General features: G+C 38.8%; 1 long non-coding RNA gene across 2 annotated transcripts in view; it reads left to right on the top strand.

Moving 5' to 3' along the window:
• LOC127584068 (uncharacterized) overlaps positions 1–21833 on the top strand; it is a 38327-nt gene that overhangs the window by 12961 nt on the left and 3533 nt on the right. Inside the window, exon 3 of one of the 2 annotated variants that reach the window (XR_007958338.1) lies at positions 21268–21447. This is a non-coding gene — a long non-coding RNA (uncharacterized LOC127584068). Of the gene's footprint in view, positions 1–21267; positions 21812–21833 lie in introns of those variants that run through there. The other variant, XR_007958337.1, reaches the window with a different exon arrangement.

Genomic DNA, 21833 nt, shown 5'->3' with positions numbered 1-21833 from the left:
GTTAGACAATAACATGATCTTGGGATTCAAATGATATGTATTTATAACAGTATTGCAGTCTTCTGTTGTGTTACTATCTAGCGTTATTTGTCATACACTTTTTAATTATTCTGTACATTTTTTTAGAATATTAATGAAAATATTTTTGGTTCAAACCCTGTGCCGTTACTTGAAACAACGTGAGGCTTGGCACAGGGCAGCAGCTGTGCCATCTTCATTTCCGTGATAATTATTTCTAGCCAAGCCTCAGAAGAGTGCTCTTTAGATTCAATGGTTATTGCACAGACCTTCATAAAACCCTGAGTTGACGAACTGTTTCCAGGGACCCAGAGTTTTTGCTGCAATTTTAAGGATTAATTTCCTCAGAATGTCAAAAATCTCATTTGGGTTTGGTCTCTCAGTGCAAGATCAGAGCACTGTGGCAGGGACAAAGGGGACAATGATTACCTTCCAACAACACTTGAAGGAGCAGGAACTAGGGTAGGGACCCTGGGGAAATGAGTCACCTACCAAATGGCTTTTCCCATTCTTTCAGTTCCTGAAGTCAAATATAACTAATGATTTGTCTATCAGTCTCCTTGAAGTGAATCTTTGCACTCAGTGCCAACTTTTTAGTTCAGTGCTATGGCATATATACTCTATAGGATGCAACATCTGCCTCCCTGTTCCCTGACATTTATAGCAGTACTTGTAGAGGAACATGATCACTTCCAAGGCAAACACCATTCCAACTTGGATCTATATTACCGTTTCTTTATCATTGCTTAATCAAATTCTGGGAACTTCCTACCAAAAAATATGCTTGGACTTCCATTACTACAGTGTCTTCAGCAGTTCAAGAAGGAGACCCACATTTTACCAAGGCGGGCAATAATGTATTGATTACCTGTGAGATCCAGATGCAGTGAATAAGAGAAAAGAAAGTCAAGAGTTTGCAACTTGTTTTCAGCTTAACATGAAGAACTTGCAAATATTAACCATGTGCTTCATAACTTAAGAAACTGGCTAAACAAAACAAAAATGGTGAAAGCAGACAATGTTAATGGAAGGTCTGAAGAGAATAAAAGTGGCATTAAAATAGAATCAGTGGGGCCCTCTAAAAGAGAGTAACAATCTTATATTAATCTTTAGGTATGTATTCTTATTATGATCCTTAGCCTTGAAATTCAGCAAGAGCCATCCACTCTACAACTGCATAAAACAAAAATACTGTGGCATTCTGGGAACTAATTCTTAAGTTCTGGGGAAAGCAATTTCTCGAGTTCAAAAATTTATGGCACTTTGGCCACAGTCCAGGAGGATGTTTTACTCAGATGTTTAACATAGGACTAACTGTACTTACTAAATTCAGGGAACATGTCAGAGACTGGTGCATTTACAGTAACTCAGTTTTCATTGTGGCAAAACCATCACTAAACAGTTAAGTAAGTTTAAAATGATGACAGGAGCTTGCTGTTTTTCATGATGTCAGAGGCACATTAATGATTAAATGTGCATTAGGACCTACTTGCACATTCTGTGCCTGTAACACAGTGACTTAAGTTGGCAGGCAACACCTAGAGTTGGCAAGCTTACATAGACAAGTCATGGAGATTGAAGGTGGTAGCAGAATGATGCACTCTTACAGAGTTGGCAAAGTGAAACACTTTTTGGGGTGGGGAAGAATAGAGACAAAAAAAACAACATAACTTATTTTATAGGAAATGAAGATAAACAGAATGAGTGTTCATGTTCGTTACTGTAGTAAGTATAATAAAGCTTGACTGATAAACCACAGCTGGAATTGTGCCTCACAATTTACCAGAAAATCATTGATTGTCGTGGACATAATCTGCAATGTGAAAACAGGCCTTTTAAAGAAACTTAACAGAGTGAATACTGGCTTACAGTAAAAGAGGAAACAGCTGGATATAAATTCAGAGGAGGCTGAGCACTACAGCTTCATCAAGAATGGGAAACATCGGCTGAGAGGAGGACTGGTGGGACGGCAGCCATGACTGATGAGAAAACAAAGAATCATAAAAAAAAGGGAAAAATGGAAAGTTACAGACAGCCAAAGAAAACAAGTGATAAATAGATTAGGAAAAAGCAAAGGAAATGTGAAGCAGGGACAGGAAAAAGCATGCATGAACGCACTCAAAGAGATAAATGCAAGTTAATGTAAATCTGATCAAAATTGCATTGAAGAGATGTAGAGGTCACAGTCAGCTAAGATTTAGTGTTGTTCTTAATTAAGGAACTGTTTGGCAGCAAAGGGCAACATGTGCTGGGATGTTTAGCTCCAGCCAAAAAATGTTTCTTATTAAACTTTGAACTGCTTGAACAGCCTGATCCCAACATGCTTTGTTCACATTTTATGGAAAAAAAAACTTCTGTAATAAGTCATCTTGAGAAGCCAGTATTAAAAATAAGAGTTGTGTGACCTTTCTTAAGTTCTGCCCAATGAATAGTTCTGTCAACTCCCTTGAAGAGCTCTTTGGAACTTTTACAAAGGCACCATAAAAGTTCATGAATTTGAGATCATTATGATGCAATCTTTTCTGGTATGTATGATACTGCATTTAATCAGAATTATTTTTCAGATCATTGTGTATGAGACTATATTTTCCAAAAAAAATTCAAGAAGAGCAACATATACATGCATAGGTCTAGAATTTTTCAGCTTAAACTGAAAAACAAAAGTCTCCAAAAGCCAGCTTGAAAAAAAATAATATATTCCTTCACTAATAAAACTTCATGCTGGCAATAAATATTAACTAAGTAAAATTTCATGCACTTTGAGAATGTTACTTGTGCCTATCAAACCGTGCAACATAGACTACTAAAAATGCCACTTGTTTGTTATATTCACTGGTCAGAGTCATTGCAGTGTTGCCATGGTAGACTGGTTAATTTTTATTGGTTAATATAACTTTTAATGTGCAAATGTTGATATTATTTCTGATTTTAACTTGGTTGCACTTGTTACAGGCCACAAGTTGATACACCTCTTGATGACCAAAAATATTTGATTTTGCAGAAGGCTGCAGGTGGTACAGTGGAGTAGCTAGTTAAGCCTCACAGTGCCAGACACCTGGGTTTGATCCCGACCTTGGGTGTTGTCTATGAGCAGCTTGAGAATAAACTTGAACTTGAACTTGAACATTCTCCCTGTGACCATGTGGGTTTCCTTCAGGTGGTCTGGATTCTTCCCACATCCCAAAAACTTGCTGGTTGGTAGGTTAATTGGCCAGTACAACTTGCCCCTAGTGTGAAGGTAAGTGGTAGAATCTGGGGGGAGTTGATGAGAGTAGGTTTTCATTCTGTACCTGTCTATGACTCCATGACCAGTAAAAGCCAAAAATAGTCCCAAAGTAAACCAAATATAAAATCTAAAAAAAAAGCTCTCTAGATATAAATATTTTTCAGCTTTTATACTCTCAACTTACTGAGGAATAAATTGTTTTTGTATCGTGCCTTTCACAACCTCATTAAGTCCCAACGCATTTCAAAGCCAACAACGTAGTCTCAAAGCCACCTTTTCAATGCTAAAAATTGGGATTATCCAATAAAATGAACTAGAATCCATATGCAACAAAACAAAGAGTACTGAAAAATTGAGCTATCAAATAATTTACATGAAACACCATTGACTTACGAGATTTCAGTTGCCTTTTGCAAAATGCTACAACAATGACAAACATCTTATTCTATTAACTAGGTAGCTAGAAACATTGCATTCAACAAGATTTAAACTGTAACATGCCAGTGAAATGGTAATTAAAAAATAGTGCAAATGACAAATGTTTTATTTTTATATTTAAAAATACTGATATATAATATCATATTGCTTTTGTTACAGTAGCAATAATACTTAATGGGACAGAATTAATAGTGTTTACAGTCCCTTTGATATAACAGAAGATTTTTGTAACCTTATCAGCAACATTCTAATCAATATCACCATTTAGACCCTGAGAACAGAGCTTTTTCTTTAAATAATATTATGCAAGTTTATTTCACTGACAACCATATTTAAGAAAAATCTTGCAGAGATACCAAGATAATGAACTAAGATATAAAATATTGCCACATATATCTCGACCTCCTGACATGATGCAGTTGCATATTCATATAAAAAGGGGGAGAAAAAAGGAAAGACCAGAGGTGAAAAAGGGCCAATTTTCTAAAATTCCTTCTTAATGCTGGGCATGTCTATTTGACTTCTCTTTGATGGAAATGTAGATTTTTATCTCAACTTTAAAAATTAACATAAATGTTTACTTTTGTGAAGTCCAAGGGAATGGTGATCTCCAATAATGAACACAAAAATGTTGTAACCTCTTCCTCAAACTTTTACTCTTCACTCAGAACTATAACCTGTAAACATACTCCATAAAATCTGAAGTTTGACTATTAATGTATATGCCTTTCAAGTTACTGGTTCTAAAAGAGTCGTGGAGTCAGGGAGTGATCCAGCACAGATACAGGCCCTTTGGCCCATCACATCTCTGCTGACCATCAAGTACCTATCTATATTAATGCCATTAACCAGCACCAGGTTTGTTCTGTAGCCTGACTACCCTCCTCGCTATCAGAAACACCGTCAATCTTTGTATCATCTGCAAACTTACTCATCATAATTCTTACATTCACATCCAAGTTATTAATGTAAATAATCAACAGCAAGGGATGCAGCGGTAATTTCTGTCACAGGTTTCCAATCGCAAAAGCGACCCTCCACCACCACCCCACTGCCTTCCATTACCAAGCTAATTTTGGACCAACCTTCCATATTGGACCTTGTCAAAAGGCCTTACTGAAGTCCATGTAAACCACATTAACTGCACTGCCTCATCAATAAATTTAGTTACCTCTTTCATACTTTTTGCTGTTCAGGTTTATAAGTTAACCCAGACCTTTTCAAAATGTTGATGTTATCCGATGTGAATGCCTCTAAAAAGTAAGGTCATAATGAAGGACAAGAATCATAACATAGTCTACTTTAAATCAAAAATGACTTCTAACAAACACAAAACCTAATAGGAGACTCCTAAAAGGCAAATCACTTGTTATTACATAGTCAATAATGAGTACATGATGATGTCTATAAGCCAAGATTCAGATGACGTCAAAAACAACGAGATGTGGAGCTTACTGGCTCTAATGGTGCTTTTGCATCGCACCTGAAGGGTTCATTATTGTTCTGAAGGGAGGTAGACAGGATCCCTGTACAAAATCAGAACTTGCAAGGTTAGCGTCTTCAGCTGTGTACCCTCATTGAACTATTAGGTATAAACTGGGGATAAAGCAATTAATTGGCTTTGGAGTGACAAGGCAGGAAACACTCTGTGCCACGTCTTCTTTCATTTTGCTCTGGTATTAAGTAAGTCAGTGGGTTTGGCTTCATTCTGAAGCTGCTCAATGTTGCTTATCAGCAGCAGGTACAGTAGAAAAGGGGGAAAACCCAAATATTTGCTTTATTCAGTACATTTCCTGAGCACTGTATGTCCCAAAGTACTGTACATTCAAAGAAGTATCATTGTTTTAACGAAGGAAGTGCAGAAGCAATTTTTCCGTAGCAAGCTCTCATGAACAGGAGCGTGATAATTTGTTTAAACGATTTTGATTAAATGATAAGTATCAGCCAGAATTCCTGTGTCCTTCAAAGCTGTGGGAATTTTTACATCTCCCTGAGAGGACAGACTTGTCCTTCATTCAAGGGCTTGTTCAAGAGGTGTAACGTCCAACAGTGTAGCAATCCCTCAGTAATACAGTAGTGGGTCAGCCTACATTTTGTGCTCAAGTCACTGGAGTGAAACTTGGACGTGCACCATCTGATTCAGAAGCACGAGGGCTACTAAATGAGCCATGGTTAACACTTATGTGATAACTAACACTCACCTGTTGAAGCAGATGGGACCTTTTATACTGCCTCTTCTTAAAAAATTCTAACAGTCATTTGAAATTATTTCAAAGTCATTTCTAGGTCTCTTATTTTTAAATGTTGCATGTGTATATACAATTTTACATTTATTTGAGAATATCTGTTACTGGCCAGCTTTTTACAGCAGCCATGAGGGTCAGTATGAGTACCAAATGTCAGTGTGATTCATGCTTTGGATCTGCAGTGAAATTCTCAGAAGAAGGTTAACAACTGTAATGTCATTGTTGCAAGTTGTGGATCTGAAGTTGTCTGCCTGTTGACCACTCTGTACTAACTGCAGAAATAAAGATAGCTGGAAGTGTGTTACAAAGCTATAGCACTCTTTTGAGGAATTTACTGAGAATATGAAACTGAAGCATGGTAGAGTTTTCACCACGAGCATACTTCTAAAATGTTCGTTATGGAATGTAAAATAGCTTGGCATTGCTTGTGGTTTTATGCTTGAAAGATTGCCAAATTTAAATCTTTTATTGCCACCATTGTTAATGACTGCCATTCTACCTACTGGCTGAGATTTTCATGACCACCACCTGTGTAGCAATCTGTGGGGTGGATTCCAGTGTTATGTAGGGCTCTGTTTCCTGGGGCGGACGAACTTCCTGTGCATTATTTCAGGCAACTTAAAGTAAGATGAGAGAAACACTAGACATGGAGGGAAGAGTACCAAATATCCTGCCAAAAATGACATGAAAACAGGCATCTGCTGTTGTCTATGTGTAAATGCTCCATCAACTTCAGACAAATCACGGAAATCCAAATGTTGCTGTCCAGAATGCATGACTCCATCATTTTCTCCATGAAGTAGAGTCCTGCTGTTTTCTCACTGTTGTAGTGCATTGAACTCTGTGACGTTACTGTTCTTGTTCAATAGATGTGAATTAAACTCTTCACAGAAAGCCAACTCTTCTCTGCTTCAATCCAAGTACCTTCTAACATTGTGATAAGTTTTAATCACTTCTATCAACCTCTCTTGTATTGACAATGAAGTGTGGAGACTCATTTTATTGATTCCTTCAATTGCTTTTGGATGTTTTAAAAACGTAAAATTCACAACTTCTCTTGAAACTTTTCTCCCTATTTTTTGCCTCTTTTCATGATTTCTTTCTGTATCTAATTTAACATTGAATTAATCCACTCTCGTTACCTCTTCTTTCTCAGTAATTGCACTGCTGATTCACAATCCTTCAGTCTGATTGGTTAAGAAGATACACGATGGCTTGATCTACTCAGTCAATCCCAAAGCCCTGTTGTCCTACTTACTGTCAAGCCAAAATATTGAAAAGCTAACTGAGTTTATGATCAGATGCCGCTGCCATGGATAACCTGTGGTTTGTAGAGAAACATTTTTATGAATAATAATCCATTACAATTATAATTCCAGCATGTTTAATAGACATACAAAAGCTAGAGGTTTGGAATTTATGTCCAGGCACTTGCAATTGAAAATCCACTGCTTGCAACTTTGTTTAATGCAAAGCAAAGTTAAACATGTCATCATCTACTGTAACCTTCTCCCAGAACACTTTTGGTTTTAATAGCACAAGAAAATTGATTGACTTGTCTCATTTCCAGGTCTCTGTTTCTATTATTATTTATTTATTGTCATTGATGACAAGAACAGGCTGTCATAAACATCACTAAACAGTCTGCGCCGCCTAATTAGATTGGATGACCTCACCTGCACATGCTGACAAACATTTAACAGTTTTACACCAGTTGCCTAACATGCAAAGGTCAAAAGTCAATTGCTTGTTTGCCTTTTGTTTGGAAAAAAGAATCTGACAAAAAGTTGTTGCGCCCTTTTTGTGTTTGGGTTATGCTGACCTTGTGTCATTCATATCACCACATTAGAGAAAGTTGCAAGCAACAATTAAACGTGTTTCATTAAAATTCAATCTATTTTTTGCATTTTCACTGTAATATTGCAATAATGTGCTTTTTATAAATGAACTGACAATCAAGTGTGCTTGTTAACAAAAAAATGCAATATTATTTCCTTACCAACAATGAAAATGTGTTTCTAAAACTTACTTACATTAAATACAGTTTACAAATTCTTAGTTTCATTTTCTTTAATGTGTTTTTTTGTGTAACATATGCATTGCCAATATCCCCCATTGGTTCCCAGACACATGTTGTCATAACAATTGAAAAAGTCTCATATGTTTGAGTCCAGCAATTGAATGATATTGTACAGTTCCATTTTCTGTCCAAGTAATTTGCTTTCTTTTTTTAGAGCAATGCTTATTTTGAACTTCAGGCTGTTTCTGTAGCTGTTGCTGTGTTACACATTCTTTAACTTTGAATCATTGGGAAGAATTCTCAATAAGAAGCATGGGGTGGGCCAGGCATACTGCTGATGGGTATTGGAGAGATCATCCTTTACATATCCGACATGATTTTCTGTGTGGATTATTGAACAGGATGCCAATCTAATGTCACACCAACACAGACAGATCTCTTTTTGACATTTGGACAAAGCTAACATATACAGTATATAGTGCTACAATATATAGAATTTTTCAAATCTACTTCACAACAGTTTTCCCCGACAGTCTCCTCCTCCCCTGCACCAGCTCGGAGCACAGTTTCACAACATCAACCCTACTGTAATATCTTGTCCAAGTCATAGATCTTGAGAGGGAATGATACAGGCTAACTAGTGATGAGACATACCTAATGATCACCTCCTGCAATGTCCACATAGGCGTAAATCCAGCAGGGAACATAGGATAAGGAGAGAGTATTTCCTCCTCGGCAGCCTTTTCCACCATCCAGTTTCCACCCTTTTCACCACCAAATAGATCATAGCTGAACCCCGTCCTAATTCTACTTAACTATCTTGGTGCCACATTCCTTCATATTCTTCTCTAACCAAAAAAACCTATCAATCATGGTTTTGAAGTTGACAATTGAACAATAGTATTGATGGCCTCCGAGGGGAGAGTTTTGGATTTCTAATCAAGTATTGGGATCGCTGAATAAAACGTCAAATCTAAACAAAAAGACAAAGTTAGAAACACTCAACAGGCAGGCAGCATCTGTGGAGGGAGAGACAGAGTTAATGTTTCAGGTCATGACTCTTTGTTAAAACTCAGGTTTTTTTACGCTTGTAGTTATTTGCTTTTCATTTACTGTAAAATCTCCCTGATTGGTATTACTCAATGTCTTCACCAGGATGGATAGAACTTTGTTAGGCAAAGCTATCGAGGAATTCACCACCAAAGGGAATTTCAAACAAACAAAATACAAAATTGTCCATCATAAACCACAACAGCAAGGTCCATAGTGGTGCGGTTGGACGAGGGCAGGGATTGAACATGAGTGGTGCGGGTCACTTATCATATGCTTCACCTCAGATTTAGCTCCACTGACGTCAATACTAGCAAGAATTGAATACATGACACAACAGTTGATAAACTGTTATCAATTGTTGATAAAAGCATCTTAGTTTATTTCTGCCACCTCATTCTTCCCCCACCCACCCCATTTACACCAGATGATTCTTTAAATTTCATGTGAAGCCTCCAGTCAAATAAATTAAACAATGTAATTTCTGATGATTTGTTAAATTTTTAGCACTATGGGCATTTGGTTTGAAGAAGAGATCTGTGGATGTGACTCTTGTCCACAAACTAAAGATTTAAATCCATCAAAATTATAATTTTTTTTTAGGTCTCTAAATCACCCTCAATTTTGGTAAATGCTTTTAAAGTACCTAAATGTGTGCTACTAACATATTCTTTCTTAGGACAAATCATTAGTTTTCCAAGAAGTGACTTTGTTGTTTGGCGGTAAGTTCTTCTACATCTGGATCATATGCAAAACTACATAAGGAGATTTATGAACTTCAGCTCTCCTTGTTTTGCTCTGCCAGCTTTGTATAGATCAGGGTGGAGGGTGGAAGGAGGGGGGAGAAACATTTTGTTGGAAGTGTTGGCATTTATTGCCCTTCCCTAGTTGTCCCTGAAGTGAGGGGGCAGCAAAGAATCAACCAAATTTAGATGGCACAATGTGCATCTAGTAGAGCTGCTGCTTCATAGCTCAAGTGACCCAGGTTCAATTCTGAAGCCTGGGACACTCTCTGTATGGAGTTTGTGTCTCTGTTGCTTTCCTTCTGGTGCTCCGGTTTCCTTCCACATTTCAAAGTATTATGAGTTTGCAGGTTAATTGGCCACTGTAAATTGCCACCAGTATGCAGTTGAGTAGTAGAATCTGGGCAGATTTGATGGGAATGTGAGGAGAATAAATGGGATTAGTGTAGGATTAGTGTAAATGGGTGCTTGATGGCCAGCATGGATAAGTGGGGTGAAGGCTGCACAACTCCATGGACTCCATGTTGACAGGTCTAGAAATGCATCTAGACCACAATGAGTAGGGATAGCAAATGCCTTTCTCTGAAGGACATTAGTGAACCAACTTTTATAACAATCTGGAAATCTCACCACTTAAAAAAAATTCCATTTGAGTTAACTTAAATTCCACAGTTACCATGGTGGGATTGGACTTGCGTCTCTGGATCACTGGTCCACAAATCTGAGTGCGAATCTGGTAATTTAACCACTGTGACATCAGATGCTGTATTATTTGTCGCTAAACTATATTTTGCGTGTTCACTTCTCTAATTAATGCAAATGTCAATTGTGTGAATTGAACCAATATACTTCAGAAGGAGATTAAGAGGGAATGTTACATATAGGTCAGTAGATGCATCCTTTGTCCTCTGTAACTAAAGTATTTAGCGTTAGGATTGTATGGATTCACCAGATTGATTCCTGGAATGAAAAGATTGCCCTGTGCTGAGATTGAGGAAGATAAACCTGTACTCACTGGAGTTGCAAAGACTGATAAGTATTTTCATTCAGGCATTATTGATACTGAGGGATTGACAGGGTAGACATTGAGAGCTATTGCTTTGGCTGGAGAGCCTGGAATTAAGGGACATTGTCCCAGGATAAGGAATCAATAATTCCGGACTGAAGTGAGCAAAAATGTCTTTATACAATGGTTATAAAGTTTGAAATTCTTTATCTGTGGTTGCTGAGTCAATGGGTACTTTTCAAAACTAATAGGTAACATTTTAGATGATAGGGAAATCAAGGATTATAGAGAAAGCAGTAAAACTGAGTTGAGAACAAAGATTAGGCCTTATCGAATGGCAGAACAGGCCCTATCTTCATGTGCTTATTTCAACCCCTGAATTTACATGGGAATGTACTGTTGGAACGTGATGGGGTTCTTGGTACCTCATCCATCCTTCCTGCCAATGAGGACTCCAAATACTGTGTCCAGGTGAAACAGTGGTGAAATTGCTTTTTTTTTTGCAGTTTATGTACAGTATTTGCTGCACGCAATATGGTTTCTGATACTTTGCGAATACCAAAGAGAGATTGGCTATCTGATGTACAGAGCATCTCCATCCAATCTGCTGGCTTTATCCCGAGCTAATGGCCATTCTTATTTTGATCCCGACACTGTGTGTGAATGCATCAATTGGAGCCTGTGGCCTGAAGGGCCCAAGCCTCAGTGTAGAAGTGCAGACCAAAGACCAAGCCCAATATCAAGTGTAGACAGGCAGAAAAGTGAAAAATAAAACTGCAGGTGCTGTAAATCTGAAATGAAAACAGAATTGTTGGAAATATTCAACAGATCAGGCAGTATCTGTTGAGAGAGAAACACAATTAACATTTCAGGTTGACGGTCTTTTTTCAGAATGCATTCCCAATACCAGGAGTACACTTCTACAGCTAGGGCCCAGAATCAAGTGTGCACAGATAGGAACAAAGCTTGGTAACCTTGAGTTAACAACAAAGTCTGCAAAGACCCAGTAATTTTTCTAATTTGCCAGAGATTGTAAATCTACTCAAAGAGTAACTGATACATTAATTTTGCTATTTCCATTTACATCTCTTTTGAATCCATCTATCTTTACCTTACTTGTCTCATTACCATCCACTTTTACCATGTGCCTTCATTAGATTTGTCACATGATTGCTCCCATCTTCTACCCTAACCTGACCTTTTGTCTTTTATCATATTTTCTCCTTCCCCCATTCTCTGCCAAGGAATTAAAACTTACTGCGTTCTTAACTTCCCAAAAAATCTGATGAAAGATGATCAATCTGAAAGTTTAACATTTTCCTTCTCCATAGATGCTGCAATTTTTTTTAATGTAGGAATTCCAGAAGCCAAGCAATATGATTTAAGCATTAACCAAAACAACAGGTCTGTAACAACTGATCCATGTAGACCCTCAAAGTGGATCCACAAGTGACTGACAAAGGCTGTCAGGTGTTTCCCTTTTCTCTGTCTACACTTGTTTAAACCCTCTTCCAGGTAATTTCTATTGCTTGCTACTGCTGCCCCAGTGGCTTGCCGCATTTCTTCCAATGGTCCGTTGCTCACGTTTACAGATCAAGCAGCGGCAAATGCACCACTGGGCTTTGGCACATCAGCAGGAAACGGGGTCAAAGAGTAGGACTAATTGAATGGCGGAACAGGCATTGTTGAACCCATAGTCAACCTGTCCAATGCACTCTATAAAATCTTATCATTCCCCGGAGGGCTTGAATACTGGTACTTTCTTTCCTGTCTCTGACAATTGCTCCACCAGGTACATTGTAGTTCATGTTTTTGATGCCTCACCTCCTTTCTTTCCTGGTTAGTCCATGACATGATGAGGGGGATTCATTGGGGACAGGTGATGGGGATGCCAAAGGCTCCCTTCCAGTTGCATAGTTATAGGCGGTGAGTTTTCTTCCCAAACACCGTCCCTCTCCTCTAATTGGCATCAACCCTCTCATCTCCCAGGATTGGTTAGAAGGCACACATCAAACCCTCGCTGACAATTGTGCATTTAGTTTATCTGTTTCTTGTTGACACTTCCTCAATTTGCTGGTACAAAGCCTTACAACCACCTGACAGTATTGCTGGCCAGGTTTTTGTTCTCTCACTCCATATCTTCATTTTCTCTGGGTACTATTTCTCTCTCTGGGTAGACTTTTCACACTCTGCCTGGAACTGATTCATCCGAGTCACATTCATATCATTTTCATCTCCCCCTTCTTTAGAGTGCACAGTTCCTCTATCTCCCACTGCTGCTTCTCTGCTCGCTCTCTCTCTCTCTCTCTCTACTTGCAACTCTTGCACTCTTGTTTGTTTGGTTGCAAGTGGGAAAAAAGAGAGAGAGAAGAAAACATGTTCCAATAGTGGTCATTTTCTCTAATTTAGAAGCCCGTTGCTTCTAAATGAAGGGTCTTGACCGGAAATGTTGACTGTCCATTTCCCTCCACATTAGCTGCTTGACCTGTTGTGTTCCTGCAGCATCTTGCTTTTTGCTCCAGATTCTAGCATCTGCAGTCACTTGTGCCTCCATTCTCCCAAAGTGCCTGTCCTGCTGATTCTACTCTATGGCCCATGTATTCCATCCACTTGGGCCATTTACGACTTAAGAATTCCCAGAGGACATTTCCCCATTCTACCTCAAGTTCTCGTGTATTTACTGAAACAGGATCAGGTCAGATGGTTGTCTTTCCATTGTTAAATTCCACCAAAGTACCTATTTTCTTTCTTGCCTTTGTCAGATTGTTGGTTGGTCAAGTGTACAGGTGTCCTTAAAATCAGATCAACTTAGAAGGCCCACCCTAAAACACCAGAAATGTTGACCCTTCTTCTCTAGTCAACTAATGCAATGAACCACTCAGTGCAATTATATTTTTAAGGATTTTATTGCTGTTCACTGTGCAGCTTAAAAACCTCCATGAATTAGTACACTTTAGCAATTGTCTCATGGATCAGACCCTGATATTACCCATTCTAGTGCAAATGGCCACATTCACTCCGAGTGCAACTGGTCTTCTTTTGCCCATGACTCAGGGTCTTCTCCTCACCAGCTGGTCCCAAGTTAAAGCTGCTCACTTCTCTGATGTTCCTTCTTTCATACATTTCCTTCCAATCTTCCAGAATGTTCCATGACATATATGTCCAGGACCCTCATGGGTCTCCTCATATTTTCCATCCAAGGATCATATAAACAGGACATATCTGCTCCATTGTCCTGACTTAGTGACCATTATAACCACAAAGGTTAAGCGATTTTTAGCAGCCGACATCAGTTTAATCAACTGTCTGATTTAACTTCTTACGATAGACTGGAGTTCAGGTTCGCTTCTTTTCCCATCATGCTTTGTGGTGGTTTAACTGTTGGCCACGTGAAATAGCTTGAAGTAGAACAGTAGAAGTAGCTCGAAGTGAGGCCAAATAGAAGTGTAAGTTAGAGCGATGAATGAGTAAGCCTTGGAGAGATTCAGGGTAAATTGAATGGCCAAAGAGCAGGATCTTGGAGAGGTTTATAAAGGCAAAAGATTGCAGAGTCAGGTGGGTATAGATGGGGTTTCAAAGAGAAGGGTTAAAGAAGTATGTATTGCATGATGTAGGAGAAAGGAGTATGCAGAAAGCTAGAGTTCAGTGAATGGAAAATGGGGCAGGAACATCAGACTGGAGTGGATTGCAGGAGTGGACTGCGGCAAGTCCACAGAAGGATAACCAAACAATGAAATAATATTAGTGGTGCAACCAAAGTAGTTGAGCAATGGTAGGTCAGCAAGGACTTGGTTGACAGGTGACTGGGACAGTATGACACCAGATAAGAGTGCGAGATTCCTTGATTATTTCAAGCTAACAAAGTGGAGGATAGAATAATTGAACCTATAGATAGCCAGGGAGCCTGAGGTGCTGAGGGAGATGGAAAGACATAAAGCAACCCAGAGAAAGAGGGTGTAATCCAGACCTTTTTCTAAGGCTATTTTGATGCAGGGTGGCTTGGTGAGGCACTGAAGGGTTTCAAGCAGGCAATCTCTGTAAAATGGGCAAGAGCTGTGTCGCAGCAACACACTCAAAGACCTTAGAGAGAATACAGATGTTTGATGTCAATTGATATTATCAATAAAATCAGTTTCATTTGACATATGGATTAATTCTTCATTTTATGTCATACAGAAATTAATTTAATAAACCTGTAACAAATTGTGCAGCTCATTATGCTAAAAGGGAACTAGCTGATTCATCTATTGTACATAATGAAAAATACAGATTGCAATACTGACATTTTTCACCACCAGGTGATGCCATTTGTTCTTCAAGCAATGCATTCTGGGACACATAACATGACTGGGGGCTGATGCCATGTGTGAGCTAAGATGTCCATCTGAATTTTTACGCATCACATATTTATTCTATTTATGAATTACAGGACTCGGATGTTCTATGTTACACCCCTAGTAATGAAACAAAGATGTTTTCAGAGCACTAAATATGAAAAATAAAAAATTGCGAATTCTACAATTTGATATTTTTGGGAATGCTGAAGCTCTTCAATGTAGTGATTCAGATCGATTTAATCATATTTCATGGGTGTTCAATACACGACACCACGGTGTAAGAGGTGAATTTGTTGAACAATAAACAATCACATCAGCTGTTAAGCAGACCAAGTTTAATTTTAGATATAACTTGCCGAGGCCTCTAAGTAAAACTGATTTTGGTATCACTGATTGGCTCAGAAGTCGATACGAAAGGCGCCTTGTTGCAGTGAGCTTGCCCTACTTTGTGATAAAAAGCTCAAGGTTACCTCCCTGGCTGGAACATTGTTTACATTCAGAAAGCAGGATAAAGCCAGCTAATGAGATTGCCACTTCATGACATTTCCTGCAGTGTGTTCTGTCTAAATGAGTTAAAGGTGGTATTCATTTTTCCTACTTAAAAAAAAACTTGCTGCTTTCAGCTTCTTTGTGTGGCTGCTTTCCAATAGTTTAGCCTTCACCTTACCAGGCAAGCTGAGCTGTGGTAGGTTTCCATTTTGCTCACTTTCTCATCCTAATTAAAAACTCTAAACCAAAGGAAGCATCATGTAATGCTGCACCCTATATTATTCAATGTACAGAGGGAATCAGTGAAGGTTTTATTTTAGCTGTAGTGTTACCTTGAGTGTGCAAGTTTCTACAGGTGTGAAACTGTTCTTTTCATCATTTGCATTACTTTAAAATTTATTAAGTCTAAATTTCCTCCTGTGGTTGCGACATTCCATGCCTTACTTCTTCGCAACTGATGGAAGTGCCTGCTATATTCAATGTTTAGCAGCAGTTTGATGTTCCAGCTTGGAGAAAAGGGTAGGACAGAAATGGAATGGCCTTTTGCCTAATTATGGAAGGTGTCTGATTTTCATTCCATTAATTGCATTGCAATGAAGATCCGATGGATTCTATTATGGGAAGGTTATCCATTCTGCTGGATCACCATTCAAGCTGTGGAGATGAAAATGTACATGATCCATCAATTTGCTCCTCAGGACCAAGGTACATGTTAATGGAGAGATTACAAGATAGGCAGCTGTAAAGCTGAGGTAACATAGTGAAAGAAACACACATTAATTCTTAAATATGAACCTGGATTTTTCAGAATTATACTTTTTTGTCTGCTCATCCATGGTATAGAATCATAGAAAATCCAAAACATAGGAGCCATTCAGCCCATTGTATCTGTGCCAGTCAAAAAAGAGGTCTCCAACATAATTCTATGTTCCAGCACTTGGTCTACAGATCTTCAGGTCTTGGTCCTTCAAGTACTGTTCAAATTTATTTTGGACTTCTGCTGTTCCCACCCTTTTAGGCAATGAGTTCTGGATCACCACCACCCTCTGGATAAAAGACCTTTTGCTTCATCTCTCCTCCATATATTACCTTAAACCTATGCCCCCTGGTTTCTGCTGAGGAAGTAAGTCCTTCCTGTTTACTCTGTCTAAGCCCTCATAATTTTATACATCTCAATTTGTTCTTCTCTCAGCCTCTTCTGTTCCAAAGAAAACAACACGAGCTTATCCAATCTTATTTCAATTTTTCCACTCCTGGCAACTTCTTCACAAATCTCCTCTGGAAACTGTTCTTTCACATCATATATTTAGGTTATTTGTTGCTTCAGTCTGCAGAAGAGAAGCCTTCTACCTTTGTGAATGCATTACTTATTAAGGAAATTAGCTTCAATTGAGATTTTGACAGACATGAATCTTGATCATAGAACTTCCTATGTGACTTATAAGACGTCTGGGATATGCTTTACAACCATATGGTGATCTCCACTGTTATTGTTTATGAAGTCTCCTCTTATTAGCTGTTTAGTTGTTCACCCCATTCACAACCAGAATGGAAGTATGCATGAGCTCTGTAGCTGTGCCAGGCTGACACTTCCTTTATAGGTTAGGGCTTTATAATTCACAGTAAATTAACTGCACCTCTGAGTAAGGTCACCAGAATGGACTACATGGGAATTGAAATTCCATACTAACATGTGTTAAACTTCTCTGTTCCAAAAGTATAGGGTAAGTTTTATTTTACTTGTGGTCTATGCTGCACCTAGATGGGTAGTTTTAGACTAACAGTGGGTGTCATGAAGCACAGAAACACTCCAATCATCAGAATGGACTTCGTTCATCTTGATAGACATTAAACATTATCTTCAAAGAAATCAGACGGTGATGCTTGTATTTAGTATTTTGTTCCCTAATCCCATGCTTCATATTCTAAGGGCAATGTTAGCTTTGTGAATGGTGTAAAATGGATCACAAAATAAATTGGGCATATGTCCCACCTGATCTTTGCTCCATTGATTTCAATAATTCAATCACAATCATTTTACACTGTGATCACATCTGAATGGCATAAGTTATATGTACACACATTGCAGTGAGTTGTGAGGCTAGGCTTTGTCATTATTACTCCAAGTTTAAACCAAGGCTATTGTTCACATTTCTAGGCTGCATGGTAAAATTATCACGGGCTGTTAAGTGACTGTGAACAAATATGGACGAGGCCGTGTTAGATCTGAACAAAATGTTGAAGTTAATGCAGAGCTAAAAGATTATCATTTCCAAAACCTACATTGATGTGAAATGGGACTGCTAAGTTTCAGGATTGAATATCTGAAGTATTAATCAATAGCAGCTCATCCTTATTCTTCAGGCTATAGCAAAAAGGAAAATTTCTTCATTAGGGACCCATCATAATATGTGGTGTGGCCAATTCCATTGGTATTATGGAAGATTTAAAATAGAAATGTATTTCTGAAGTTATTCAAAATATTTGATTAATTGGTCAAGTTCTTATCCTTAAGTTTCTTGACCCATAATTTAACTTGAGGGTCCCCAAAAGAGTCTTCGTATATTTTAAATGGCAGGCAAATTTAGATGAGCTGAATACTCTCTTTCATCCATAACTATCTTGTGAGTAGGTAAGGACGTACCGAAATTTGGGGATCTGAAGAGCCTAAACTAATTTGTCTCTTCTGTGATATTAACAGTACTTCTGGGCCAGAGAGAGGAAAATCATTGAGGATGCCTATTCAGTGCTCCACTTAGGACTGGTACTTCATATTTCAGAGTCTCTATTTCTCAGCCAGTGAGTTGGATGAGAGGCAGGGTATATGTTTGGGCTCACAGCAAACTGTTGCTTATACAGCTAACAGTGCCAATTTATTCAGAAACAGTCTACTTAAAGAGTGTACAAAGTTAACCATATTGAAAGTAACTACAGCAACTTCTCCCAACCTCAGCAGAATATTTTCTCCAGGAATGCAGACAGTTATGGATAGATACACACAAATTTGGTGTGTAGATATATTGTTGATCTGTGAAGGAGAAAAGGTTGTGGGGAACAGGGAGGAAAGCTGTGGCCAAGATCAAACCATGCATGAATTTACCTTACAGAGGGACCATTACAGCCGACTCATGATCATATTTCCATGTACTTCAGTTCAATCCCTGTCACAACAGTCAGTCGAGCTGACTGACAGTGGAATAATGCAGTCATGTTCTTTCAGTTTGCTTGTCACAAAATCCAGCCTTCACATTTGTTGCTGGAAAGTGCATTTGATAGAAGAGAATAGAACTGGATTTGACCTTCCTTATGAAAAGTTATTCACCTGAAACTTTGACTGTTCCTCATTACAAGATGCTGACTGATTGGCTATTTCTGGCATTTTGTGTCTTTGTTTCAGATTTTCACCATCTGCAGTTTCTTGCTTCAGTCAGAATTAGATTGGCTTCATCCAGGACCAACCCAATCAAGTTACCCGTTAAAACATTTTATCAAATTTAACAAATGAATAATGTGCCTTAGAAATATAAACCAGAAAGAAGCCAACACCTTTTGGAGAGCTGGGGAAGGAAAAATTGGCAAAAGGTAAAAGAACTCATTCTATAAATTGATGTCAGAATCAAGATTAGCCATTTTGGAAATAACCTGGTCAATGAATTAATAAGAGCAATTAGAGAGAGAAAACATAAAAGGCTATAGTAAAATCTGCAAAATACTGAGCTAGAGAGAATGCATCAAAAACTGAGCCAATACAAACAAAGTGAACAAGTTACCTGAAGCTGTTAGATTCGATATTATGTACAGAAGTCTGCAATATACCCAGATGGACGACGAGATACTGTTCCTCAAGCTTACTTTGAACCTTATTACAGAGAGTGAGGCCACAGACTGATAGGTCAGAATGGGAGTGAGGTGGAGAATTAAAGTGGCAGTCAACAGGAAGCTCAGGTGTAGCCCTGTGGAGTGAATGCAGGTTTCTCCAAGAGACCACATTGTGAATGCTGAAATCAGTACCCTATATTGGAAGAAGTACAAGTGAATCACTCTTTCCATCCATCCAGGGACTCAAGTGAAGTGAAAGGACAGAAACTGTGTTTCCTGTGGTTGTATAGGAATGTGCCTTAAGAAGAAGGATGGTTGGAGGAGATTAAAAAGCAGACAAAGGACTTGCAAATGGAATGACCCCTTTGGAATGCTGAAAGTGGAGGGGAAGGAAATATATGTATGGAGGTGGAATCTCATTGAAGTTGGTGGAAATTATGAAGGATGATCCATTGATTGCAGATGGTGGTAGGGAAGAAAATAAGAACAAGGGGCTCCATCCCTGTGCTGTCCAGGAGAAGAGAGGGCAAGAGCGGACATATGGGAAATAGATGCTGTGCAGTCAAAGGCTCTGTCAAGTGAGGTGGAGGGGAAGTAGGAATTCATCTCAAAGTCACCTGAGATAAGCAGATACGATGGAGGCAGAGGAATTGGAAGAATGGAGTGGTGCCCTTACAGGTGGAAAGAGGTATAGGTTGAGAAGATTCTGAGAAGTCAAGAGGGTTACAAGACAGCTTCAAATACTCACTGATGCTAAAATGAAACATTTTGGATGTTAAAGCAAAAAAAATCTAGGCTGGCAACATATTTCAAGCAAATCTCAGAATGAGGCATAGAATGAACCTGTAAATATTAGCTATGAAGTAATAGAGGATTATTTTGCATAGCAAATGACAATGTTCAGTAATAACTCAAAAAAATGGAAACTCAGATGAATAATTCTCTAATTATAGTTTGTTTTATTATTTGTTTCATTCTTCAGAATTTTTAAGCAGAGGAGGAACACGTGTTAGCTATTTACACAAATTTGTAGAGCACAACTGTATATAGCAATTAATTAAAATCTTGGAGAATGGGCAAAGTGGAAGTGATCACAGGATATCCAGCTTTTTTTTGGTGAGGGATGAGGGGGTGGGTAGTGTTGGGCACGGACAATGTCACAAGGACTTTGAATTCCAGTCTTTGGTACTTTTCACTTTACATAATACACTGGCCTAGAATTTCATGTGTTCCCAAATGGGAGCATTAAAACAGCAAAGAGCTTTGCACCAGCTCTGGTTTTTTTTAAAGTTCCGAAAGAAATGTGTCTTTATGCAATAACATGGGCATTATTTTTTTTCAAATTCAATACTGAGCCTGAAGTCTGCAACATACCCTTACTTGGAAAGTGGTGCAGCCTAATGAAAACCTCCAATGGAATTTCATACAATTCTTGGCATTTACCTACACAGCTGTGCTGGTGGGGCACAGGCCTAAAAAGAGATCCATGCAACTTACACACATTTCTGCAACAAGTAATCATTCCTAAAATGGCAGAAAGAGAGAGAAGGAAAGAGAAAGGAAGGAACGATAGGATAAGAGAGAGAGAGAGATAGACAAAAGGCGAGCGGGAGATGGGTTAAGAAGGAGAGAGACAGGAAAAGAGAGAGATCAAGTCACACCTCAAATCTGAGTTGCTTGATGACTTTCTAGAACAGGAGCCTGGCAGCTACAGGAGCAACACATTAGCTTAATCTGCAGCAATCTGATCACCCAGGCCCTCAGATCACACTTGCTCAACCTAACTAGCAACCAGACAGAAAAATGCATATTCACCATGTAAGTCAACAATGTTATGGGTCCACCTCACTGATTCACTCCTTTTTGTTTTAACAGGGCAAGATGGAAAGTAATTCACTCACTGCCACGAGATGGGTGGGAATAAACTGTTGTTTTTGGGCTCAGAGACTCATCAGTCTGGAGAAAGGAATCCTTCTCCTGAAGGAGATTGGGCTAACCAAGCTCCATGTCCCACAGTCCACAGAGGAAGCTCCTGATCTCCATTGTGCAAGTTTTGTAAGGTTCTTTCATATTGCTCCCTCACAGAACTGACCTTTTCCAAACAGTTCTGCATGTATGCTGGATGCTTCCTATAAAAGGAGCCATGCTGTCAGTGCTGTTCTATTGTTTCCATCCTTATTGCTGCAGGATAACCAAGGGGAAACACCTGACCTCCACCAGAGTCCATGCTCTTCAAGGAAGGCAGGTTGCACAGGGTTCAAATGGTTGAATGAGGGAATGAAATCTCATGTGGTGGCTTGTTGAAAATTGACTCGTCAGAGTAGGGCTTTCCTGGAGGAATCAGGTGAGAGGGAAACATTGAGGAGAAGACTGGTTTCATGTATTCCTTGCACATTGATAATCCAATATTCTAATGTTAAAGCTGTCTTGTACCCCATTAC

The sequence above is a fragment of the Pristis pectinata genome, chromosome 28 (genome assembly GCF_009764475.1).
Source record: "Pristis pectinata isolate sPriPec2 chromosome 28, sPriPec2.1.pri, whole genome shotgun sequence".
Taxonomy (NCBI): Eukaryota; Metazoa; Chordata; class Chondrichthyes; order Rhinopristiformes; family Pristidae; genus Pristis; species Pristis pectinata.
This window is presented reverse-complemented; position numbering and strand designations above follow the sequence as displayed.